This window comes from Sturnus vulgaris, chromosome 1 (genome assembly GCF_052056855.1).
Source record: "Sturnus vulgaris isolate bStuVul1 chromosome 1, bStuVul1.hap1, whole genome shotgun sequence".
Lineage (NCBI taxonomy): Eukaryota > Metazoa > Chordata > Aves > Passeriformes > Sturnidae > Sturnus > Sturnus vulgaris.
In genome coordinates, this window is record NC_142243.1 from 31,292,580 (window position 1) to 31,318,989 (window position 26,410).

At 39.2% G+C, this 26,410-nt stretch overlaps 1 protein-coding gene across 1 annotated transcript in view; it reads left to right on the forward strand.

The window, feature by feature from the left end:
- DNAH11 (dynein axonemal heavy chain 11) overlaps positions 1 to 26,410 on the forward strand; it is a 138,108-nt gene that overhangs the window by 103,092 nt on the left and 8,606 nt on the right. Inside the window, exons 31-41 of the mRNA XM_088162916.1 lie at positions 1,223 to 1,430; positions 3,393 to 3,533; positions 4,257 to 4,311; positions 10,444 to 10,582; positions 11,127 to 11,397; positions 12,900 to 13,030; positions 16,413 to 16,543; positions 18,401 to 19,951; positions 22,178 to 22,292; positions 23,080 to 23,149; positions 24,092 to 24,213. The gene's annotated coding sequence lies outside the window, so the exon portion shown is untranslated. The remainder of the gene's footprint in view (positions 1 to 1,222; positions 1,431 to 3,392; positions 3,534 to 4,256; positions 4,312 to 10,443; positions 10,583 to 11,126; positions 11,398 to 12,899; positions 13,031 to 16,412; positions 16,544 to 18,400; positions 19,952 to 22,177; positions 22,293 to 23,079; positions 23,150 to 24,091; positions 24,214 to 26,410) is intronic.

The following is a 26,410-nucleotide window of genomic DNA, read 5'->3' on the forward strand; positions in this document are numbered from 1 at the left end:
AGCCTAGAAAGTAAGCAACGTTACAATTTCTACAGAAGGTACTTGTTTTATTCCTGCTCTGATGTGACTTTCATAAATCTAGTAAATTTAGAATCTTTTAGTATCTTTGCTAATGCAATCACTTTGAAAATCGAGTTAACATGCCAATTTGAATTTTATGAAAAGAGTTCGTGTCTATGTATGTTCCATGTTATAAATGTTCTATTGGCCATTTTTTAACAGAGTTTTATTACTTTATTTGAATCTTGTTTCTTGACAGAGAACATTCAAAACCATTGCTGTACAGAAAATACTGTTTTTGTGTGTGGCAAGTGAATCCTGAAAACTGACACACTGTTCACTGGGCAAATCAATGACAAGAAGTTGTGTCAGTGGGTGACACCAGGCCAGACACATGGCACACACTGTAGTGTACAAGTAATCTTTCAATTTTTTTTTTTTTTTTTTTTTTTTTTTTTTTTTTTTTTTTTTTTTTTTTTTTTTTTTTTTGTGCTATGCCACAGAAGTAGGAAGGTGAACTCACATTGCCTCACTGCTGGGCTCCAAAATGGTACTTCAGCAGTATCAGAGTGGCTGTACAGGACAGGTTTCACCCCTCACTGCAGATAAGGGATCAGGAAATGACAGCTCTTCAGTAAGGGATTTCAGGAAATAAAAGGAGAACCTAAGATAACTCATTCTTTCATCCAACAAATAATTAAATTGGAATTAAACATTTAGTAAATTACCTTAAAAAAATTATTTTTGTTGTTTCAGTTGCCAGCTTCTAGTTCCCTCATTCTCTCTCCTCTAGTCTATCCACTTGTTGTAAATACATGTCCCTGCTTAGTTTTTTAGGCTACATATATTTAAGGAAATTATTGTAAAAATTAACAACTATCTCATTGACATTTATTTGAAAACTTTCCTAAGTTTCTGGTAAGTAATGATGATAGACATCCCTAAGCCACCGACTCTTCCATACAGCAGTGAATAATCTCTCAGTGTCTGTTGTATACGTAAATGAAACTACAATTAAAAAATACTCTGTGCATTCTTCATATACTTTTGGTGTATTCAATCATCTTCATTTTGTTTCTTAAGTTGCAGGCACCTAAAGTTTGGGTTCTATAGGTTTCTTGTGCTGCTAAAATCATAGAGTACCCATTGTGTGCAATCTGAGATACCTATGAGGTTTTAATTTAGTGAGATCCACATTCCTGTGCATTTTATTCTTTCCCAGATGTACCAAGACTGAAGATAAAAAAATGTGATTTCAACAAGAATTTTCATCTCATCCTTCACACTAAACTGGCTAACCCTCACTTACAAGCCAGAACTGCAGGCTCAGACCACCCTCATTAATTTCACTGTCACCAGGGACAGGCTTGAAGACCAGCTGTTGGCTGAGGTTGTTAATGCTGAAAGGCAAGACTCACAAAACACGTAAGGTAAGGACTATATTTTGATTTCTCTGTTACCTGTTCTGAAATTTTAAGTCTAGAATTAATATGCCTGTTTGAATCTACTGTACTGTAATTGTTAGTAGCCCATATTAAGAGTCTGGAAAGTGTAGAAAGTTCTTTTACTTATTTGTTCAGATCTGTGCTCCCAAAGGGCTTGTCTTGACCTAAAGCTCTGCTAGAAATAAAATTTATTATTCCCACACTTCTCTCTACCACTTGGTTTGCTCTGTGCATTGCATTTAATTTACAGCACAGGATTAAAGCCCTCTGCAGTGCTTTATGCTTCAGCAGTCTTGAGCCAATAAGTGTAAATAAAATTCCATGCCAGTCTGTACAAGGATATAATGGCACTGTTAGGAGCTAGGCCATTTGGTTAATAAATCACAATTTATTCCTGCAAGGATGCAGTTCTGTGACTGCTGTAGTCATACCAATATGTAGTATGAGGAAGGTTTTTATAAGTGTTTATAGGAAGGACTTTGGGCTGACTGTAATCTATGAGATAAAACTGAAAAGAAAATACTTAGGGGTGTGAAATCAATAACAAGAATACCTCATATTTCTCTTGTGTGTCTTTCCAGTTATCTATGTAATTAACTAACTTCATCCACAAAGATTTGCTCCACCTGTTTGAGGTACTCCTGCTTCATGCAAGGGCAAACTGGGTCAGGGAGTTTAATTACCCCTTCAAGAATGAAAGCCATATACTTGGGAATGAGATCTGAAAACAGCTGTCCATTTACCTCTGCATCTGCACATTGTTCCACCTGGGGCTGCATGCTTACAAGGCTTGTATCACCTGGGGTTCTGGTGTGAGTCAGAGTCTGACTGAGAGCTCCCCATAGGACTAGTCAAGCTCTTGCACTGGCAGAAGGTCAGTCCAGCAGAGCAGACTATGACAATGTTTTCCCACTCTGTTTGCTGCCAAAGTGAGTTCTTCAGCCCTGTACTATTCTCTGGTTTTCTTAGCTGCCACATAGATTACCACTTGCCATCCTTGGCAAGATCACAGACCTTTTATATAGTCTCAGGAGGAAGGGCACTAGGAAAGAAATAAAATCCATAACGACCTAAACCTTCCCACTCTGAGTGTCCAGAACCTTAGATCTGGTATACTGGAACAGAAAGTAAACTGGCCTTTCAGAAATTAAATCAAATCAACTGATGTAATTAAGCAGAAAATGTTGCTCTCAAATGCTATAGAGTATTATTTCTTTCTGTGGTTGTTTAAACACAGTGGTTTTGTTCCCTCTGCTAGTCAGTCCTCACCAAGAAGCAGAACAGTTTCATGGCTGAGCTCAGGTGGAGTAGCTGGAGGATGGCAGTCTGCTCAGCCTGTCAGCTGCCCAGGGCAGTCTCCTGGATGACAGTGAACTTGTAAAGAAAATCAAATCAGCAAAGCCAACTGCAGAAAAAATACAACACAAGGCAGTGACAATTGAACTGTTTCTAATAACTTAAAGTCACCTGTAAAATGTCTATTTTTATTATTCGATTATTATTTTTATTACTATTATTTCAAGTGTAACGTTTCTATGAGCTAGAATAGAAGTAGTCAAATTGCTGTTTTTCCAGAAAGGGCTGTCCTCTCCATATTCACATTTTCATATCTATAATATGTAGTTGTCAAATGCTGGATTTTTTTTTTAGGTGCTTGAATTAATACTCATAAAATTAATAAATACCAACATGAAATTTGAACAAATCTATTAATATAGGATTGACATGTTTTCACAGGTAAACAGGCATATTTCTGCAGAGGACAGTTGTTCCCTGGTTGTCTAAGATAAGAAGCTTGCTTACTTTAAATACTTGCTACTGTCTGAAATAATATCAGTTTTCTAGAGTATATCCGTATTCTTTTCTGTATGGATAAGAATATTTTGGTAATTGTGTGAGATAATCATGGCACATTAAAAAATAAACGGGACAACTGTCATCATTCAGGTAGCTGAAGCCAAAGAAAATGCAGCTCAGGATAACACGACAAGAGAGCCTCACACACTGACAGCCAGAAGAGCATCCATTCCTTACTCTGGGAGTATCAGCCTGGGCAGTGTCAACCCCATCTACCAGCTTTCACTGAAGGTAAAATTGACTCTTGCTGGCTTTTTTTTCAAAGTGCAAGAAACAGAATTCTGCCTCCAGCAGTGATGCCTGATGCATTAGTTATTACTTGTACCAGATGTTTACATTGGCAGGGCTGCGTGTCTGAGGAAAGAGAACACGATGTGATCTCCTGCTGCTCTGTAACACGGCTCATCCCCACGGGTCTCTCTGTTGGCTGACAGGGCTTGCTGACTGTGCTTGCAAAAGTTTGCCTTCCTTCTGTTAAGCCATCCCACAGGGCCAGGAAGGAAGAGTTTGGAGGAATTCTGTATAAACAATTCCCCGTCGTAAATCTACCAAATGATCTAATGCTGTGAGTAAGGGAGATCACCCACTCTAAAATTACCAGTTTGCCCAAGTGAGAGTCTCCATGCTGAGTTAAATAAGGAAGCAGAAGAGTGTTGCTGTTTGCAGCCCTCACCCCTGGTTTGCTGAAAGTTTCCTTTAAAAGCCTCTTTTCAGCTTCTTGCATTTTATACTGCTTAGGTCAGCTCTTTATAGGAGCCTACAGTAGGAAATCAATTATCTTATGAGTAGTAAAGCAAAAAAAAGCAAAATTCAAATAAAAATAACTGTACTAACTTTCAGGCCTTCAGTGCATCTTCCACAAAGCAATTAAACAGGTTGAAAAATCAGGCGATATTCAGTGTTGTATCTCTAACCTGAAAGAAGCTGTCACATATGCAACCTTTCTTTTCACAGGACAAGGAATTTTGAAAATTATAAGCTCATTTTCCTGGCCCAAACGGCTTTTCAGGTGAGGAAAAATTTTCGTATTGGTGATGATGTCATTTACTCGATTTACTGTTTCTTCTCTGGAAGGTCATGAATGTGCCCAAACCCCGTGGTTGTGCAGTTTCTCACACAGGGTGACTGCTACTTCAGTATCAGTAATAATTACAGAAATTCCAGGGATGCCATTATGCAATTCTTTTCATTTAAAATGCTGCAATGTCTTCATGAAGCCAGGTTTAGGATAAACAGCGTGACTTAGTTGTTTGCAATTGGATAATTAGGGTTGAAATTGATCTGGTACATAAGTAAGAAGTAAATAATACATACCCAAATAATATTCAGGCTGTTGCTTTTCCTTTTAATATTAGCAACTGTATGCCCTGGAAAAAGTCAGGGCTCAGGTGTACTGGGAGTCAGAGATGTCTCTGAAGTAACTCTGATGACCTTTTTCAATTTTGTGTGCTGTCATGGTTCTTCTAAGTAGTAAAGAGATAGAACTCCTTGAATTGGATTTCCTTTTTCAGTTCAGAGTTGAACACAAAAGAGTCCTGTTGACTTTTTAATACACAGCCAAGAAGTATCATTAGAGTAGTTTGGGAAAATAGCTTTTCAGTTCTAAATCTTTTTTTGTTATTATGTCTGGACACATGCCTCAACTAGACAATTTCAGATAAAACCCTGCATTCTACTATAATTTTTTTAGTAGAACTAGTGATGTTCTTAAAGTGGAGCTCTCTTTACTATCTGAGTGCCTTTTTCCTTAGGCATCACATACTGTATCTTGTGAGGAAATTCTATTTTACCATAATTTGTCCACTCCCCTAAAAATAGAAATTTAACTCCCTGACACTCCTTACTGTAATAAATGTCTCATACAGGGTTTCCAGTTTGGCATATCTGGATGTTTAACAGTAAGCAGACAATGGCAATACTAACCAAAGTAAACTTTTACCAATAATTCTATTTTTATGTGTGTGTGCTTGTATGTATATATATGTAATTTAGTATTTTAAGGCAAGTCCCTTGATTCAGGAGTCCCTTGATTGCACTAGGGTTTTTTACATACCCCCAAAATTATCAGTGTCATCCTGTTTCAGTCATCATGCAAAAGGTACATCTGTATTTGGCATGCTTCCAGGCTATGGCAGTGATGGATGTGTTCAGAGGGGTAGATAAAGATATTTAAAGATCCACCAAAAAATGCAAGAAATGGGTGGACTCAACATATCCAGAAAAGGAGAAAAAAAAAAGCTCTCTTCAGAAACTAATAATACTGTTCAGAACAGTATGTTGTATGCTCTGAGGTACGAACTCTGAGGGTTCATTTGTCAGGGCAAGTGTGTATGAGGGCAGTGCCCTTCATGACGAATTCAAATCTCAAGAAGCAAGGAAATAACCTTTAGTACTGGGTGGTGAACCAGAATTTGAGATCAATTACTGTGGTCCTTCAATGCCTGTTCTCCTGTTGAAAAGTTTTTGAAAAGGTGGTGTGGTAAAACATGAGTCACAGCATATTTAGAGAGCGTGACTGTGATTTTTTTAGATGGAATATAGGTACCCAAGGGGAGCAGTCATTGATAAACAGGCCTACAGTAAGCTATCCTTTTAATGGCTATAAAGGTATTATTCAGTGTTAGTTCTCATTATGGTATTAGAGCTCATAGGTAACCCCACAGCATGACAATCTTTCAGGTCTCCCTTTTGAAAATTCTATGATACCAAGAAAGTTTCTGTATGTCTTCAGTGGTGGATATGGACGCATTTGTTTTCCAGTTGTACTTTCTTGTCTTTTGATCCCAAGTCATGGTCCTATAGACCTGTTGCTCCACACCCCACAATCACAATTTTTACATGACTTCTGAGAACACAGGCTTGATCCTGGGTATTTATTTTGCCCAGCTGCCCCAGATTTATGTGACAGTATTGCCTGAATGAAATGAAGTCCCTTTCATGCAGAAGTTGCTGCTTTCTGTCACGTGACCACTCTCCTGGGAAACATCATCTTCTCTTTTGCTTCCCCACCTGTTTCCCTTCCTGCCTTCAGTTCACTGTCCTGATTTCTCTGATGAAATGGTCATTGGTGTCAGATGCTCAAGTCTGAGAATGGTGCAGACCTGAAGTACTTATCAAGACACGTGTTTAGCAGATGTTATGTCATGTATAGGAACTCTATGGAGAAAAATCTCAGCTCAAGGTATGCGAAAAGCACAAGGATGCACTTAGCAAAATGCTAAGAAGAGAGCAGTCCAGCCACTCCTGAGTTTTTCATCCTGTCTTCATGACTAGACCCACTTGAAGATCATGAGACAATACATAAGCCTCTTATCTGCTTCTGGTTCAAGGACCACTTAACTGTCCTTCCATTAAAGAATGAACAATTGAGCTCGAAAGTGAAATGGGGCATGCTGAGCTAGAAATGTGGAAAAATCAATGTATGGTTATATGCTTGTGTATATGTGCTTCTACACGTGTGTATAGACGTATTTTCTTTACTGAACAGAGCAAAGTGTTCTGGATTCATCTATCACTAGGATGGAATATGCATTACTGTGGGAAAATTGAGCACAGTTTATTTTCAGCAGAAGATTTGAGTTCCAAAGTTTCTTCCACCCCCACCATATTCATGGCAATGGGGTGGATGAAAAGTGTAAGGCCATAAGCACTACGCTATGAAGAAATTTTTAGAGCATTCCTGTGCTTGGCATAATGCAGGTTTCCTTTGTACAGTTTTCTACCTTTTGACTAGATGAGGGCCAGAGGGCAATTTTCTCCATGCTCGTGTAATCTTGTGCCCCCTGTGAATAAATAATGGTCATTATACAAACTATATTCAATTGTATAGGGCTCTGTGGCTTTATACTAAGGATTACTATTCCCCACAGGCAATAGTGAGAATACCAGGTTAATACAGCTGTGACCTCACCGTGCTCAATTTAAGCTCAGGGCCCACAAGGTGAGAGGCTTGTACATTTACCCACTGAACCAATCAGTTAAAAAACTGAGGTGATATCTACCACATGTTGCTCCCTTTTTCATGAGGGAATTGCTCTGTACCCCCCATAAGAGTTTCTAAAGCTCAGTAACAATGCTGAGCATCTATCAAAATGTCAAAAGGTTCATTATCTTAAAACCAAGGGAACAGATTTCTGCAGGCTTTTTCTAATACCAGCAATAAGGCCACCGTTGAGAGCTCGCAATTTTGCTTGTTGAAATTGTAAGGGTTTAGTGAAGTGCTTCAGAGGAAGTAATATGCCTTGCACAAGTGATAGTGAAATTAATGGGGGCATTATCATTCTTTTTACTTTCTGCTCTGCTAATTTTCCCATCTCCTCCCCCTCCATCACTCACTCTTCTCCAATTATTCCTATTGCAGGCAAAAAGCTTGGGTTTCCTATAGTCTCTGGAAGATTTCATAACATCTCTCTAGGACAAAAGCAGGAGATAGCTGCAAAGGAGGCACTTAAGAAAGCTGCCCCACATGGCCATTGGCTTCTTTTCCAAGAGAGTGTCAAACTGCCTCTCTGATGGAGAATACCTCCTCAGCTGGAGGGACATTCCCAGAACACAAAATATGTGGTGGATTACAGCAAAATTCTAAACAGCGAATAATCTTGTTCCATTTGCTTCTGGTTGTAAGAGGATAAACATCATATTAAGAGGGCGTATGTCACGTTTTGCTGAACAGGGCACTCTCCCAGGAGGAGCAGGAGAGATAAAACAGAAAGCCCCTGGTGGGTGGGTAGGATTTGCCTCAGGCACAGCCTTCCCCCGCCTAATTAACAGCTCCTCTTCCATTCAGCGGGCCATAATGGAGACTTTAATGAAATGGGTCTGGCTGTCCCTGGGGGAGCTGGATAATTAGTCCCGGAGTGCTGCTTTTCTGAGATAGCAGCCACGGCTTTGGCCAGCTTTGTATGGACCAAGAAGCCACTCTGCAGTGGACAAAGAGATCTGTGAGATGCCCTGGGAAGCCGTGGTTTCCCAGCACAGCAACAGAATGAACTGTTGAACGTAAATGCCACTGAAAAAAGATGCTCCCTCCCCAGTGTTGTGTGCTAAATAGCCAATGTTTATATGTCAGCCCTGAAGCCAAACGACAAGGTCATGTTCCAGGCCTTGACATTAAGGTGGTTTTGGGAATAGTGTGGTTCTCTCCTCTCCTGGTTTTAACCACAGCAGCCTGCTTTGTCTGCCAAGCAGGCTGCCTGCAACAAACGAAGAGATGGCTTAGAGTCAGTGTTTTCTATCAGCTGAAACAAAACACCACGGGATTAATGAGGGGCCCTGGTGTGCTAGGCACTGTGAGAGCATGCACAAACTGCCCCCTTCGCCAGCAATGAAACTGCAAGTGTGCTTAACCATATTTCATGTGAGTGAGCTAATCATGCCAGTCTGAAAACAACCCTGCACAGAAATGTTGTGAAGAGTCAATTTGGTTTTCAGGGGAACTTCAGGGTTCTCAATTGTTCTGAGGGCAGAGTGAAAATAATGGGAGACAGCAGAGGCAGTATTGTTTGTCTGAAGCCACAGGGATGGATGGGGAAATATCTGAGAAGCTTCTGGTGTTACAGACCTGCTCAGTTTTCCAGCCTGTTATGCCTGGCTTTTGAGGGAGGAGAGAGGAAACAATTTTGCTGGAAAGGTTTTTGATAGTGAAGGATTTTGGGAAGTCTGAAAGGAAACTTCATGAAGATGTTGGACCAAATCCCAAATGGCACTAAGATAGCTAGAACTGTTGGGATTTGGATGCACTCAGTGCTTCTCAAGCTTTAGTCATCTGCATTTGGGCCTAAAAGCTCTATAAGCTTATATTTAAAAAAAAAATTTGGAGCAAAAATTGAAGTATTTTACTATGGATTTTATTGGATGTTAAATGGTATATAATAAGATATTAAAAAGAAAAAAAACAAACCAACCTACACCTACTATTCTGACTGACTTGGGAAATACTTTAAAAATTACTTTGGCTTCAGATTTAGGAAAAACAGTTGGCACAGTGGCAAACTGATGGAAGAAAGACCGACTTCAATTCTTTTGGTGTCAGGTTTAATTCTTCTGTCACTCATAATTAATATCTCAGATTCAGATATCTGATATACTGAATGTTTGTTTTGCTATTAAGGCTTGAATAATTTCCACTTTGCATAGAATGGGTGCAGCCTATATGAAAATTCAGATGCTGCCAGGCTGCACTCATGTAATGTGATATGAAATTCTCACTCTCTTTCCATTCCCCTATTCCTTTTTCCACATGATGAGGGGCAGCTTGGGAATATCCCCCCAGCAGACCTCATAATAAAGTGATGCAGAAGCTAGGGTGTGACTGGTGTTACATTCTTTGGCTGTAATTCCTCCTGAGCTGCATGGAGATTAGCCTTTCATTGTTGTGCCAGAAGCTCCTGATTGCACTGGCAAAGAAAATCTTGTGGATGAGCTGCAGTTTGAGTTGAACTGTTAGTACAGTAACAAAGAAACATGGAGTGTGGGCTAATGGTGTGGTTAAATCATCTTTAGCCCAGCCACATTTTAAACTTTTCTCAATATTCCTGGTTTTCACCAGGAGGTGCTTTGGAGGCAGATGTTTTTTCCATTATAACTCTCTTCTTTGATCTATCAGTGTCTTTCCACTGTCTTTGTGCATTTAGAATTTTAAAGGCAATAACACTCTAAAGTAGTCTGAGATAGGTTTCCTAAGCAGGAAGATAGCTGGACCTATTTTTCTGTCTAGCCTTCTGTCTTGTTCCTGGTATGTCTTGGAAATGTTTTGTTTTTTCCCAGTTCTACAGGGAACTTAAAGAGAGTCCAGGTGTCTTCTGAGCTATGCTTGTCTTTGTATGTGGTAACACCCACAATCACAGATCACTTAACCCTGAGTTTATAATATTTTCATTATCTTCAGAATCAAGGCCTTAAATTTTAGAAGCTAATGGTGAAACCTCAATCCATACCAAGAAATGACAATGACTTAACTATTAGCCCATTAAAAAGTCACAATGGCAATGTCTTAAGGACAACAAATTTATTTGGTTTTGTACAAGAACCATATTGACTGTTTTTCAATGGAATATTCATCTAAGTAGCTGAGTGGTTCAGAACCTTGGAGAAACTCCTTGAGCAATACAATATGTCATCCTGATTTCTGTGTCTTTATCAGTGCTAAGCCAGCTCCAACCACAGAAGAGCACATCATTCCCCAAGGAATACTAGAAAATTCAATTAAAATTACTGGTGAACCTCCTACAAGGATGCTGGCTAATTTCCATGCTGCTCTCTATGGTTTTGACGAGATAAAAGTAAGCTTTTTTTTTGTTTGTTTGCTTTAATTACTCCTTCCCCTGTGGGGACAAGTGGTAGCATTGATGATCATTCTGTGGGAGACCAGGACTTCAGACTCTTGTGATTCCAAACTAACCCAACAGGATGGCAGCCCTCAGTGCCCTGCCCTACCTCTGTGTTTCCCATGAGCGTTGGGCTGCAGGAAAGGTGTGGCAATAACACAAACATTTGTACTATTCAATATAGACATGCATAGGTATGTTTACAAAGACAGAGCATTTATTGCACCAGCTTTAGCCAGTGGTGCACTTATGATAAAAACCTGTAGTTTTAAAAAGTCAGAGCTCTTTCATTCAATGGTACTCGTATATTTTGCTCTGCTCTAAATTTGGGTTGACCAAATGTATGGTCATGATCATTCTCCTACAGAGTGGATTTACATACCTGTGTGTTCAGGCTCAGGTATGCAATGGCTCAGTGTATGGGTGCCTGCAGTCGGGCATAAAGAAAGGAATTAAAGAGCAAGTGTTTTGTGCTGTTTGTTTTTTTCCCTGTTGTAAGATTCTGCTTGGTGGCTAGAAAGAAGAAGGAGGAGAAAGGAGACGTGAGAATGTGGAGAACAGGCACATCACGGATTGTGCACAGCCCCCTCCCCTCCAGATCCCTGCTTATCCCTGTGTGCTACCCCAGGAACGTGTGGGAAGATCTCCAAGGCCAGTGTGAGTCAGCTTCCCTGCAGCAGTGGCAGTGCTGGAGCAGTCAGCTTGTTCACATCAGCAAAGCAGACCATGATGAAGGCAGCTGTAACTGCACACTGTCACCTCCCAGCAAGGTATTCACACTGAGCACAGCACACACGGGGGCAGAGCTGGGTTGTGAAAAGGGTAAGAGTTCCTTTAAAAAGGAATACTAGCCAATGCCAGGGGGAAGATAAAAGGAAAGAAAAGAAGTTGTGTCAGAGCTACAAATGGATTGATTTTGATGGTGTGGGATGATTTGTAAAGATATTTGTGAGAAAGGAAGAATAGCTGCAGTTTTGTAGCTGAGCAGCTGGTGATTAGTACAGCATTTCGTTTTTTTCAGTTTTTTTTGTAACTTACTATTGTAATACTTTTAATGGAAAGCTGAAAAATTTAGACAAAGATTTTAATAAAGGTGGTTCATATACATTGTTGTTCTGCTTCAGTCTGTGTTTAATAAAATAATATATATGTATATATTCGAATTAACCAATTTCTAAGCTTCATATTTTAGACAACTCTATTTTCTCACCCACTATTCTGAGCCACGGGTCTTTGTGGCTTACCACAAATTCCTGTGCAGACACTGTCTTTAATATATTTCTGCTTAAGGTATTTATTTTTTTTTAAATTACAATACAAAAATCAAGGTACACCTAATTCAGATGGAATACATTTCATGGGTTTGTGGTTTTATTCAGGGTAGAAACTTGTGTCGTATTTTTCATGGTTGAACTCAGCATTCTGATTTAAGGAGGTTTTTTGTCAGACATAAAATGCTTCACGTGGGCCCGGATTCTGCTACATGTTGTTCAGCTCAGGATGATCTATTTCCTTTAGAAAGACTAGAGTTTATACCTCTGATATTCCCTCCATGCATCATTATTTTCAAGGGTATTGAAATTAATTTTGTTATGCTTATTACTTCTTAATCTAAAGGATAAAATATAGAAAAATGTCAGAGACATAAGGATTAATTTCCGCAGGTTTTACAGGCAAATGCCAAATAATTTAAAAACCAGCTGAAGCCCAGTGCTGAATATCATCCTGCTGAAATTCTCTACTAACACAATAAATAATGGAGGCAAAAAGAAAAGTATTAAACTTAAATTTCAAAGTCTCATGACTCTTTGGGAAATGGTGTAAAATTTCAATGAGTTTGAAGGCTTTTTAATAAATGTTAAACTAGTAAATTTTCTTCTCGGGATAAAGTCTATGGATGATTTAGCTAAGAAACTTTAGTGGTTATCTGAGTAATATTTATAGATTTCTAGGTAAGTAATCCGTTTTTGTTGGTTTCAGTAGCACAACAGTTCTCCTTTCCTAATGGACATTTGGGAATAAAATGTCACTATCAACAATTTTGCATCTGGGAATTACTGCAAAAAATACTGCCCAATATCCTCTGATTATTTAGAAACCTGTTTCTCACTCTCCTTCCAACTCCAGCCTTGTGAGTGGTCCTTTTTGGCACAGTTCTGGGCAATGCTCACTATTGTTAGTGTGTAAGTTACTCCTTTTTTCTTTGACAGCATAAACTTGGTCTGTGTGCCAGAGAAGGGGAATTTAAAAGCATTCTTTTCCCTCTGTGCAGTTTTCACTCTTGTGTTCCTGGGAGAGTGAAGTTTGGCCCTCGGGGCTGGAATGGAAGATACCTGATCGATCAGTACCTGAGATCTCCATCTGTGTCACTGTCCTCAGCAACAGCTCAGAGCCCACAAGGAGGTAAGAAGTGGCCAGGTAACCACACATCAAGGTCATGTCCACTCAATCACATGTTTATACTGAGTAAGGGGGACACAGCTCTTTCCCTGAAGCTGTTATTTAAGTAGCTGGTGTTACATGATGCTGTTGGTGAGTATGAAAATAAATCAGATCAAAGGGAGTGGGGGGGGTTGTGGGTTTTTTTCTGGCACTGGATGCTTGAACTTTGTAATATAGGTCAAACCAGTTCCACATCAGTAGCTAAGGGGGAAAAAAATGCCCTTCATTACGTTAACAAAAACAGGGGTTTACATGTGCATATATGCCAAATTCATTAGGCAGGTAATGAAGCATTTGCACAAATGTAATTACAAACAGCAATTCTGACAGTTCATAACACTGCATTAATAATCACTACAATTAGTTCTGATGATGGAAGCAATTTACAGCACGTCACATGTATAAATAATGGTGCATTTCCTGAATGTGTCATTATTATGTATTAAGGATGCCACCTTGTTGTGACTTTCTCAGTAATGTTCCCCTTGAGTCAAAGTTAAGGATACGAGAGTGATTTTTCTCTGAGCTACAGCATATTTCATACTTGTGCAGTTTAAATACTGAGTTGAGGTCATTTGTGCAAGTTCTGTACGTGGAAATGTGAAATGCTTATATAAAAGGCAGTAATTAGTTGTTACTAAATGATATAGGATATTATTGAATAAATAGATCCAGTTTAGTAATTTAAATTAATTTCAGAGATATTTTTACAGAAAAAAAAGAGACAGAAGCCTCACCCCTTGGTTTTCTCCATATCTTCCAGCTTGTATTTACTCTGAGAAATTAATTTTCTTTTTGTCTTCATACCCCTACTAACCTTTGTTTAGTTAGTAGGACATCAAGCTGTTTCTCCTTTTTGTGGTACTTGGTGTCATAGTGAAATAATTGCTTAATTTTATTATGATGATTTAATAATGCTTCCCATTTAGAAAACAAGTCTATGAAATCAGCCTATTCTAACCCTTCGTTTTCTTTGCTAATAAATCTTGCTGCTTTAAGCTGTTCTTTTCAAACCACAATTCATAAGCTGGATAATTCATTTTGCTAATTAATGAGAGGGAGGATTCTGATAGCAGGGAATGCTAGAAAGGTCTGTAAGAGCAAGAATTATTTCTTCTCTCCTCCTGGTAATATTGCTTATTGGCCTTTCTCATTGTACTGCTTAGTGATTCATTACCCTGTGGTTTCATAAGGATTTTTTTAACGTAGAGAGAGAGAAATATATAGAGAGAAATAAGTGTAATAAGAGAGAAGGTATAATAAGAGAGATAAGTGTAAGAAGAGAGAAATATATATATGTATAGATATATATAGTATATAATATATACTAGTATAGAATATATATATACACTACTATAATATCTATATTATTCTATATATAATAGTATAGTATATATAGTATAGTGTATATATATAGTATATAACATATAATAGTATATATAGAGAGAAATAAGACAATAGTTTTTTAAAATGTATGTTCCTATATATGTATGCATGTCTATGACCTTGTTCATATATACATACATATATATGTATATATAAATCATATATATATAATCTTCCAATTTATTGTCCTTTGGGAACAACTTCCTGAAGACAATTAAGCATTGACCAGAAAGCATAAACTGGGCGACTTGAGCTAGCCCATCAGCTAGTGGAAATTGCCACCACTCTGTTATAGCTTCCACCAGTTAATAGTGTTTTCCCAAGAATGTTTAATCTTGTATCTCAGTTTTTTTCTGCTGCTAAGTCAAACTCCAGCACACCAACGTGCAATAGTTTTCTTCACATGAAGTACAGGATGCCTGATCCTGCCTCATTGTCCCACTCTTGCTCTCCACCTTCTGATCCCCACACACATGTTCAAGGAGTTGTCACTGAATGTTGTTGTGGGGGAAGTGGATTCTGTCCTCTCCATTATCCACCCACCCAGAAACAGCTCTGTGGGGTTTTTGGGTACAACAGACCAGTTTTGTATAGAGCACAATGGCAATTATGTGAACCTGACAGCCCAAAATATTTCTAATGCAAACTCCGCAGTTTTCTCACACTCACAAAAATGTCCCTTTTATATCACCAGCTTTGATTATCCCAGTATAATCAATGTCCCACAAGTGTGCAGCTGAATGAGCTTGTACTGCATTAGAATATTGATATACTCTTCCAAAAGACAAAGGAAAAAGCAATTTCTTGAGATAAATATATATGAAATTAGAAAAATGTTAAATGAGTTTTTGTTGCCGACAAAGAGAAAAGCAGGTTTATTTATTCTGACTGCAAGAACGTTTTGTTCTAAATCCAAGTTGCTGGCATTTTTCACAGGGATTCTCTGTCCAGCCTTCTCATCACAAGCATGCAGCACTGCATATTATATTCCAGTGGTTTGGGGTTTTTTAATTTTTTTTTTCATTTTCTTTGAACTAGTTTAAAATAAAGATGGATTAGCATTTCACATAATCAGATTGCTGCGTACAAGTTTATGTAGCAAGCAGGCTGGAATAGCTGCAGCTATTTTACTTGTTCTGTTCTGTCACATCATGCAATATTTAAAGCCTATAATTAAGTTTTTACTCGAACTGTTGGGAGGCAAATACTGCCCCCAAGGGCTTAAAGGTTCCTGTCTGCGAAGGTTTCATCACAAACTGGCATATTTTGCAAACCAAAGGGGAGCAAAAAGAAGCTTCAAATGCTGTGAAGCCAAATAAAAGAGAAAGACAGTGGTTCCTTGAATAAAATGTTTTACCACCCTTAACCACATGCTTTCACTGTGGCATTATGACTAGAATTCTACAATAAAATTAATGCTTATATGATGTAGCAGTAATGGGATTAATATTAATTCTATTTTTACTAAAGTTCTTGAATACTTCCCAATTTCAAATAATGTAGAATTTCAGTAACTAAATGTTCCCTAGTGAGGAGATATAAAAGACTGCAATCAGATACAAGTTTTTTATTTCTCCTTCAAGAAAGGCACAGTAGGTTACCTTCCTGTCACACATGAGGATTATGTTTTTAAAGATCTGTATGGGAAAAATGTATGCACTTGTTCACGAAGTTATGTTCTCTCATATCATGTGGTGTTTTGAAAATGTGGTTTTCTCTAAAGTTTTTTTATAAGGGCTAAGGTAGAAAACATAAAGCTTGGATAATACATTTTACACTGTTACTGAATTTTAGTCACAGATTTGCTATTTTTGCACAGATACCTCTCACTGGATTGAAATAAAAGAAATCTGGTTTTAATGTTATTTGCTGAACAAACCAAACCCATCAATGCAAATGTATAACCATGAAGTTTTCTGAAAGGAACTCGCTGGATTTCTCTTATGTCTCCTAACAGCATTTATTCTGAACAGCCTTAGTTTGTCCTTTAAGCAGCTGACTTGTTTTATTCAGTGATCTGTCTGCAAGAATTCCTCAGCCTGAAAATCCTGGTGAGGACTTTCATATGTGCCTAAAGCTCTTGAACAGGTACACAGTACGTTTAACCTAAGGGAAAGAGACCACCACACATTTTCTCATCCAGGTGGCCCCACCTGTGGCAAGGTCTTGTCTGGCTGTGGGGGAATAAATTTGTCGATGGTTTATCATGAGCAGATTGTCATTGAAAGAGTTTGAGTTGGCATCCTGCTTGTCTACTTTTGCAAGTACCATTAATTTGTAACTTGAATTCAGTGCTTTATAACACTGCTTGTATAGTGAGCTTAAGTGGATACAGTTAGGTTTCCATTTTCCCAAGAAAACTATTTTAAGGTGCTTCCATTTAGAAGGTTTTGGGTAGGCATGAGAAAGTCTCTCTTATGGAACTGCACTTTAATCAGGGTAACTGATAGACTCATCAGTTTCAGCAGTCCAGAATGGCACTATCCTCAGAATTTACACTTACTCTTTGCACATTTTCTTCCTCAAAAAAATAATGGAAATGTTATACATTTCCTCGCATCTCACTCTTTCTAAAATAGGGAAAATAGCTTGTAAGACTGCTTTTAATTTTCCACTACCCTCTCACACATCTGTTTCTGCAGCTTTGCCAGGTTATCACCAGCTGACATATTGAATTATTCAAATTTCATTATTGAGTTTTAATTCTGGACAGAAGTGTATGTGGAGCATCCATGACTCCAAAGGGCCAGATTGCCAAAATTGCTTCCAATCAGCAGCAAATGCTACAAGTTTTGAGGCTACAAAAACAAAATATTGCTTTAACTTTAGTTCTAAGAAGTTTCGCATGGAAACTGCTTTAATCGATTTTCATATACACAGTTATAACAAATGTGAATGTTTATACAGAGGTGTGTGTATATATGTACACACATACATAATACAGAGGTATAATATATTATTATATATATGTATTATATGTATTTTTATATATATGTAAATATTTTAAACCCCTGTATGCTTCTCCTTAGCTGCAGAAGAAGCCACTTTAGAGAACCAGTTGTACACAATTTGCTAAAAACTGCCAAGAGATTTTTTTCAAGCACCCTTTCCAGATTTGTTATTTTTCATTGTCCAAAGGTAAAAAGCTCATTTATGAGGAAATGAAAAATAAAAATTATCATGTTATGGGTGAGCAAGCCATTTGTGGAGCTGGGCTAAGCTGGGAAAAGTGCCCCTTTCACCCCTGGCAGTGGGTTGAAGCTCACAGCTTTTGGCTGTGAGCGAGAGGAGCAGGCTGGTGTCTCCTTGGTCCCGAAGAACCAGGATTTCATATGTCAAAGAGCCACCCTCAGATGAAGGCAATTGGAAGTAACTGCTCAGAAGAAGATGCCCAAGAGTAAGTTGCCATGGAGATGGAAAGGCTAAACACCACTGTACTCCTGACCTCAAAAGAGGCTGATTTCTCCACATGACAGCTGAGGTCATGGGGGCATGGTGGGAAGCTCATCCTGCCAGCTCCAGCTCTGCCTCTAGCCTATGGATAAGTAAAGAATTACTGCTTTACTACTTTAGGTAGTCCATTAACCTTCACAAGCCTGAACTTTCATTCAAATAATTGCAAAATAAGTATAGGTGGTGAAACCTGAACAGAATCACTGCTATTTGTATGGCCTTTGGAAAGTTTAGGGACCCAACCCTTAGCGTGGATCCACTGGTATTTTAAACAGTGAGGTATCTTTCTTAGCTTCTTGCTGTAATTGGGAAAAATTAAAGCCCAGAATTACAGCAAAACCAGAAAATCATTCAGTGACTGGCAGCCAAATGAATGCAAATAGGATGGTCCTTCATCAGTGGTGGGGCTTTGTATTCACTGGGGAGATTACCTTGTCTTTTTAACTTCTTGCCTTATGATAAGGTTTCTTTAGCTACAAATTCATTCCGCAGGGTCCATTAGAATAATTCACTATACCTCAGCTTTGATAGACCTCACCAGTCATAAAGACAGAAGGGCGGCAAGTTCCTGCTACATACCCCAGTAACCCACAGCCTCCCTCTGTGCACACAACTCCCACAGATGCAGTAAAACGTGATTTAAGTGCCAGCAGAGACTGGTAAGTACAGATTGTCTGACAGAATTGATCTTCCACTCGAGGTAAATAACAGGGCTTTTTCAAAGCCTCAGCACTACTTCAAAGTGGCGTCTTAAGATACAGCTTATTGTGGGTGAGGTTAGTGGTGCAAGTTCAGGCACAGGTAAATGGCTGGTTGCAGAACCAAAATGACTTCAGAAATAAGTGCTTACTGGTGTTATTTTGAGCAGTAGCTTGTTGTAGACTGTTCTAAATGCCAGAAGCTGTTAAATGTTATTGTGATTTTGTGGAGTGGACCCTGCATTAGGAAGAAATAGCTTTTGTGAAAAGTACCACTTAGAGGTAGAAATATTTTTCAGCAAAAACAACTTCAAGCCTCTTTTAAATTGCAGACAGCTCTATGACAATAAGTTCAGAGAAATTCTTTGAATTCAGTGAAGTTCTTACAGCACAGGCGATGGGGAAGTCTAGAAAATAAATGTGACAGCTACAGCTTTTATTCTTATTTACTGCTTTTTATTTTATTTAGGAGGTCAGCCCACTGAGAGTACATCTCGCCAAAGTCCTGTCTACATAAATTTTGATCTGCTCCAAAGTCCCATGCCTTATCTTAAATATTCTGACAGTTAGGGTCTTCCAGCTCTATAGGAACAGTGCAGTTAATAGTATTTAGCTCAATATTGAGTTGATTGAGGCCTTAATTATTTCTCCTGTCAAAATTATTACCACTGTCTATCTCACTGAGGCCACAGAAGCAGTACAAAAACTCCATGCAAGACTCTTACACTTGGAGAGATGGAGTAGCAAAATGGCATAAGAATCCTTGCTTGGCTGCTGAGGTGATGCAGACTTTCAGTACTTAAAATTCACTTGCTTCAGTAGTGACAGTCCTTAAAATAAATGCAAAGCATCCTCATGAAATTAGAAACAACCCCGTAGAAAATGGAAGTGTCCGGAAATTATGCAAATAGTAACTATGCTGGGAATACTGTGGTAACCCTGTTCCATTGTATCAGAACATGCAGCTGTAGTGTCCACAGACTTCAAATAAATTTCTGAAACTTTGTAGATACAGAAGAATGTTTCCTGGTGTCAGCATTACCACTAACATTATTGATCCTTTTCCTACAGCTTGAAGGGCAACTTGGCACCATGTTCCTTAGCCCCACCAAATCTGATTATGATGGATACCAGCAGTACATAGCTGAAATGCTTCCATCTGAAAGCCCTGTACTGTATGGACTGCACCCTGATGCTGAGATGGGATTCTTGACAACATCAGATAATAGCTTCAAAACTCCTTTGGAAAAGCAACCCAAGGATACACGGGAGAGGGATCAGACCAGTCTGCAGAGAAAGAGGCGAAGTTCTTCATCCAGTGTGTTGTCAGTGCTGTTAATGACAGGTGGAATACACATCTTACTGTGCTATTTCAGCAATAGGCTTAATTTCTGGAGGAGGGGAAAAAGCCATCAAATTAGAAAAGATCAGATGAGTGTTAATGGTTGTGATAATGCACCAGCCTGGCCAAGGGGTAATGCACTAGGAAGACATTTGGACCAATTTCTTCTTCACATTGAGTTTATTGTGGCACAGGAAACAAGATATGGATCTCACTATTTTTTTCTTGGTATACTTTTATAGGCAAGTACAGCAACAATAACTTACTAGAAAAAAGATGTGTTGGTTGAATTGGCGGGTCTAGTCTTGACTTCTGCCTTTTGTTCCCATCTCCTGCATGATAAAACTCCTTAGGCTAGCTTTCCTACACCTTCTCACTTGTGCCAAGCATAGGAAGTCCCTCCTAGCCTGTAGTGCTGACTTTTTCTGCTGCATTCACAGCACAGCCTAGCAGTGGTGTGCAGGCTTTCCATGCCAGGAAGAGCAGCCCAAGCACAGGCTCTCCCACTGCTTCCCTTCCTGGGCACTTGATCTGAGCAGGAGCCTTGTGGCTGGTCCAAGACTTCCCTTGCAAGCAGTAGAGGAAGAGGAGGTTTTCAGGGAGTTGCAGATTTTGGTTAGTCCAAAGAGGTGAATCCTGGCCAAGGAGGGTGTCTGACCATCTCCTAGCCTCAGCACCTCAACAGAGAACCTGGAGTCTAGCAGAACAATAACATTAATACTGATAAACTATCAGATGCTGGGTTAAAGGAACCAACCCTAATACAAGGATAAGCTTTGTCACTTAATATGGAGTTGACTGGGACACTGTAGTTCTGTTCATAGTCAATATATGTCAGACACACAAATACATAGCCAAACTCATTCCAGAAAAATTTAAAAGGATGGGTTTTAAGCATGGAATATCACTAGTGCTATGCTTAAGAGATAAATGAATAAAGGAGCAGGGAAGGAAAATGTAATCACAAATCTCAGCTAGTTCTGTTTTCAGATCCTTCCATCTTCTCCATCTTTCTGAGTGTAAATCTGAAAAATTATGTCCAAATGCCCAAAAGCCTGGCATATCATGAGACTGAGCCTTCAGCTCCTTATCCTTACCAGAGTTAATTAAAAAGTCCCCTGTGACTGCCACTCCGGTTCTGCATTTCTCCATCCCTTTCTTTACTCTCATTTTCCTCTGAAAACTCTTTTTTTCCCCCTTTTATCCCGATCATAGAGGTTTTGCAGGAGGAAATGTGACAACTCTGCATGCAAGTAGCCAAACATTGCTTCATCTCCTGGGGGGAGCTTGTGCTTTTCACACTCAGTTCCCATCCACTTTAGGGAGTCTGGACTATAACATAAGGCAGTCATCATTAAGTCTGCCAAACCTAGGGCTGAGACAGAGGCTGAGCTGCAGTAATGCTGTGATTTAGTTCCTGCTCATTAGTACTGTTATGAATTGTTCTTCATTTATGTTCTGTCTCAGTTCCAGAGCAGGCCTGCAGGGAGAGAGACCCTTTTTGGGGGTGAGACCTGTGTGTGCCTGTGCTATGTTTTGGCTAATGCCTGAGACAGCAAGGACTGTGGGAGGTGGAGGGGGTGATGGAAGCTATTAGGTACTAGAGAAATACAAACTACTGATCACACTTGACTGAAAATCAAGACAATTCCAGGGTGTATCCTAGTAAAAACAGTCATCCCAAGTCCAGGGACAATGTGTTAGTAGGCTTCAAGGGTCAATGTTACCTCAAATTGTAAAGCTAAATAGAAGCTACTAAGTGTTAATTGGTTTGCAGTCATTCCTCTCAATACTGTAGTCAAGAAGAAAGCAAAGGTGATGGAGGGAGCATCTCTGGTTTTTATCTAAGAAAATGAGATATTTGTGCTCTTCTGAAGAAATCAGACTTGAAAGTAGATGAGTCAGAAAAGAGTTGATTGCTGGGATTTCTATTGGCTCTGTTGTATTGTCCTGGTCAGGTTAAGAATGTCCTGGATTATATTCTGGAAGTGCTTCCTGAGAAGCTTAACATAGCAGAAATCATGCAGGAAGACTATTGCCTGGAGACTTTATGCTTTTGTTTGACTTGAAGAGTAAAGTGATGAACCTTTTCCTTTCAGAGATCCACAGGTCTTTTAAACAGCTGGACCTCCATCTGAATGCAAATTACTTATTTCAGGGCTTTTTGTGGCTTTTTTGGAAATGAAAGAATAGTTATTCTTTATGTATGCTTCTTATTTTTCTCCAAAGGCAGAGCTGATGTTTTCTGCTCACATGGAAGTGCTGCAGTACACACTCTTCTGTGATGTTGTGCCAGACACATGGACTAACCAGCATGTCCATACACACACAGCTTTGCTCACTGGTAAGTACCCCACAGTGACAGGGTTTAGCTACTATACAGAGCTGTTCCAGTGATTTAAGCCCAGCAGCCTTGCTCCATTCATATTTCTCCCAAATTTTGTCCTAATGAAAGTCAGTTTTCCTTTGAAGTGGGTTTTGTAGAAACGCCAAGCACTTTGCTAAAGCAAAGGCTCCTCACCTCCCTTTGTCCCAAGAACTAGGCTTGAGTGTTCAGCATTTTGTGGGATTCCTTTCCCTTAGCCTGAAACCAGCAGTGGTTAGACATGGATGAAACAGGCATTGTTTGGAACAGGAAATTCTTCTGATACCTCATGCTGCATTATGCCATAATTCAGGGTCTCTGTCAGAATCCCTTATGTTCCTGATGTGCACTTTGCTCTGGCGTATTGGAATTTTAAATATGAAGTTTAAATACCAAAGATGGTATCAGACAATTTGCATTTAAGAAACCATCAGCTGTTGGCAAATTCTGCTAATTTCTGATGGTGAAGTTCAGGTTTCTCCCCAAGGCAGCAGATTTAACAGGACTGAGCACACTCACATTCTCTGCTACCAGCAGCCCATCCCATGCTGATCACCTTCTACAATTGATTTCAGACATGAGGGAAACAAATTCCATTGAAACTATCACCTTATACTTACATGAGCTTACACTTTCTGGTGACTTCAGCCATGTACTTTCTCTGTAGACAAAAGGACTCTTTACATTTGAAATCTGTAGTTTTGTCTAAAAGAAAGCAGTTCACATACAGTTAAGGCAGGAGCTTCTCTTGATGCTTCTCTTTTAGGGTTACTGATTTTCTCATGAGGTGCTCAGAACTTGACATCTGGACACAGGACCTTGTGCTGCCAGCAATGGTGAGGCTTTCTGGCTTGTTCCATCCTCAGTGCTTTCTGACAGGTCAGCCGTGATGTGTGTAAGGCACCAAGCATATGGTTTCCATGCCAGACATTTTCCTTTAACTATTGGTGTTAGCTATGTTTGTGATGCTGTTTGGAGAGTTAATCACAGCTTAAATAAAAAGATAAAAATCACCTTATCATCAGAATAATCCTTTCCTGAAAGCAGGGGGAACAATCCAAACTTGTCTTCAGGCTACTCAGAAGTGTGAAGACAAAGCAGCTAAGGAAATAAATCTTGGATTTTATAGTTTAAAAAAGGTTTAAGAGTGCAAATTTTTCTACCATTGTTATTTAACTAATTCAGTGCATATCCCGTGGTACTATTCTATTTTCTTCTATAAAAGAGTTATGAGGCTAAGGAGAAAAATAAATCAAGTCTCCCAATCCTCTTTGTGTAGTTGTTGCCACAGTAGGAGACGGAAAGCTTTCAGCAGCATAGCAAATAAGCAGAACATCTCATTTCTTGTCACTATCACAGCATATTAGCTGAGTTGGTTAGAGCATGGTGCTAGTAACACTGAGGTTTGTGGGCTCAATCTCCATATGGTTCATTTAGGAGTTGGACTCAATGATTCTTGTTGGTTCCTTCCCACTCATAATATTCAGTGAATCTGTGAATGTATGTTTGCATTTATCCTGAACACCACAGGAGTAACAGTAACAGGAGCAACAGTGTAGCTCAAATTCTGCATGGTCACCAATGGCACTGAGCTAAATGCTTCACTTGGCTAGCAGAAAGGTGGCCAGGAGCTCCTCGCAGGACACTGGCTGGGCTGCCATCACTCTCTGGAGAAGGGCAGACCCCACACAGTCTCAGACTTGACAGTTCTGACATTAAAATTACTATCTGGATCTTGAATTATTGAAAGCACTTCTTGTTTTTGTTTTTTTTTAAAGCTGTTAATGCACAGCAGTAACAACAGCCCTTTGGATAAGGTGTGCAGATGTGACCAAAAAGACCAAGGAGGAGTATGACCCAGCAAGGGAAGGAGTCTGTATCTGTGTGCCTTCCATGCAAGGTAAGAAATAAACTTAAATTGCTTTATTTCCTAGTTCAGGGACTCTATTAGGCATTCAAATTGCATCAAGAGTTGCACTAAAGCACTGTGGCCCTATGAACAGCACCAAGAAGCTTAGGCATGGTGCTAGATTGATGGAATTTGTCACTGGGACTTTAAATTTCATACCAGCTTGGTGTTCTAATCATTAAATATACTTCCTGCATTTAAATAACTGTTAAGTGTATCTGAACAAGGTCTGCATTGTAGGAAAGCAGCAGCTCTAATCCCAGTGAGGTTCAGAAGCTTAAAGACTATTCCAGCAACTATAAATTTCACCAAGATTAACTTCAAGAATTTTTTTGCAGCTCTCAGAGGTGCAGAATAGTTAGTAGTTACCACATGTTGGCAACCTGGATCAAGTAATCTACACAACTGCAATTTGGAAAAAAACCCAAAAAACCCCACAACCCAACCCTCACAAAAAACCACCAACCAACCTACCAACAAAACCCATAAACCAACAAACAAACAAAAAACCCCACAAAAATAATCTTTATCCTGTTTTTTATCTTCTACCTCGACTGAAAGTTGCCAGTTCTAAATAAACAGAGATAAAGAATTATGAATGTTTTATTTGGTGGGTCATAATGCTTATAAAACTTTTGGGGAGACATACCAAGAATAAAGGAAGTATTGAAAACACCTGTATTGTGGGTCCCTTCCAACTCAGAATACTCAGTGATGCTGTGATTAGCATGAGGTATAATGAGGTATAATTAGGTGGGCAAAGGGTAAGAATTAAGAGATTTTTTTCATCTGGATTTTCAAGCAGTCAGTTGTTGCAGTAGCTGTAATACAGTTGTAGGCTGTCCCTGAATGGAAACCATGTTCACCTGTTGAGCTGCAACCCCTCTTTTAACAACCTTCACGTGACAAACATTGTATTTTGTTCTTTTGAATCTGTATTTTCCTGAGACTGAAGCATCTAGTTCAGGAAGGACAATTCAGACCTGCTGTCAAAATGAGATTTTAGTTTTAACTGAGAAAAGCTGTCAACAAAGCTACAGCTCATTAGAGAAAGGTGAGTGACTCCCAGTGGCAGTAAGAGAAACACCATCGTTACCCATACTCCTCACCAGACCCAAATATAATAAAAAGGAAAGCCACTCTTTGGAAAGGAGTTGCTACTACAGCAGGTAAATCCCAAGGGGAAAGTTGAGATGGGGGAATGGAGCAGTGGCAAGGATGTTATTTGAATGTTGCTTTTTGAAATGGGGGCATCAACGATTCAGGGATTTTTTTTAGACATCTGTCATTCCAAGGGCAATACAGATCATTCCTCCTCTGGAGATGAGGAAAGTATCAAGGAACCTTGTGACTGCAGTTTGGGCTTGTGTTGGTGTTTGCATATATAAAATATCTATCCATCTATCCATCTATCACTACAGTCTCTGCTTTTAGTAAAAGGGCATGTTGATAAATCCACAAGTACAGTCCAGACAGATACTATGTACTCATCTCTGCATCCATACAAAGAGATGATGCACAGCAGGCCAACACAATGTAAAGCTAAACCAACCAAATCTAAAGTCGTATGTTCAAATGTAGCATTAACTATTCAGCAATTGTTTAAACACAAATAATTCTGATCTTGAACTACAGAACATCATGTAAAGCAGGTGCTACTATTACTGTGGGCACCACACAGGACATCCAGTGGGGCCCATAGCAGAAGCATGGATCAGGAACTGACTTCTGCAATGCCATTTTTTAAAAGCTATTCCAGTGGATCAGCTAAGGGAAACTAAGAATGTTCATGAATGTCCAGCTAATAAAAGCAAAAGCAGGAGGACAACTTATGTTTTGACTTTCAAGCTGAAAATCGAGAAGTCAGATAAATGGGTTCTGGCAGGAATAGCTTTACTCCTGGCAGTTTTGTACTAAGCTTTCAATAAAGTGTGCTGCTTTCTCAATCTGCCTGATAGGAAAAGGAGATAAGATTTTTCAGACTCAGCTGGAGCCAGGAGATTTGTCCCACAAAACCCACAATCCTTAATGTAGCACTTATGTGGGCTATGTTATTTCCTCATCCGTCAATGTTGTGTTCACGTGTTTCTTCACATAATGATTATTGATCTCCAAGCACCATTACACCTGCTATGGGAAAGTAAACGGGAAACATCAGCATCAGGGTGTAGTTAGAATCACAAAATAC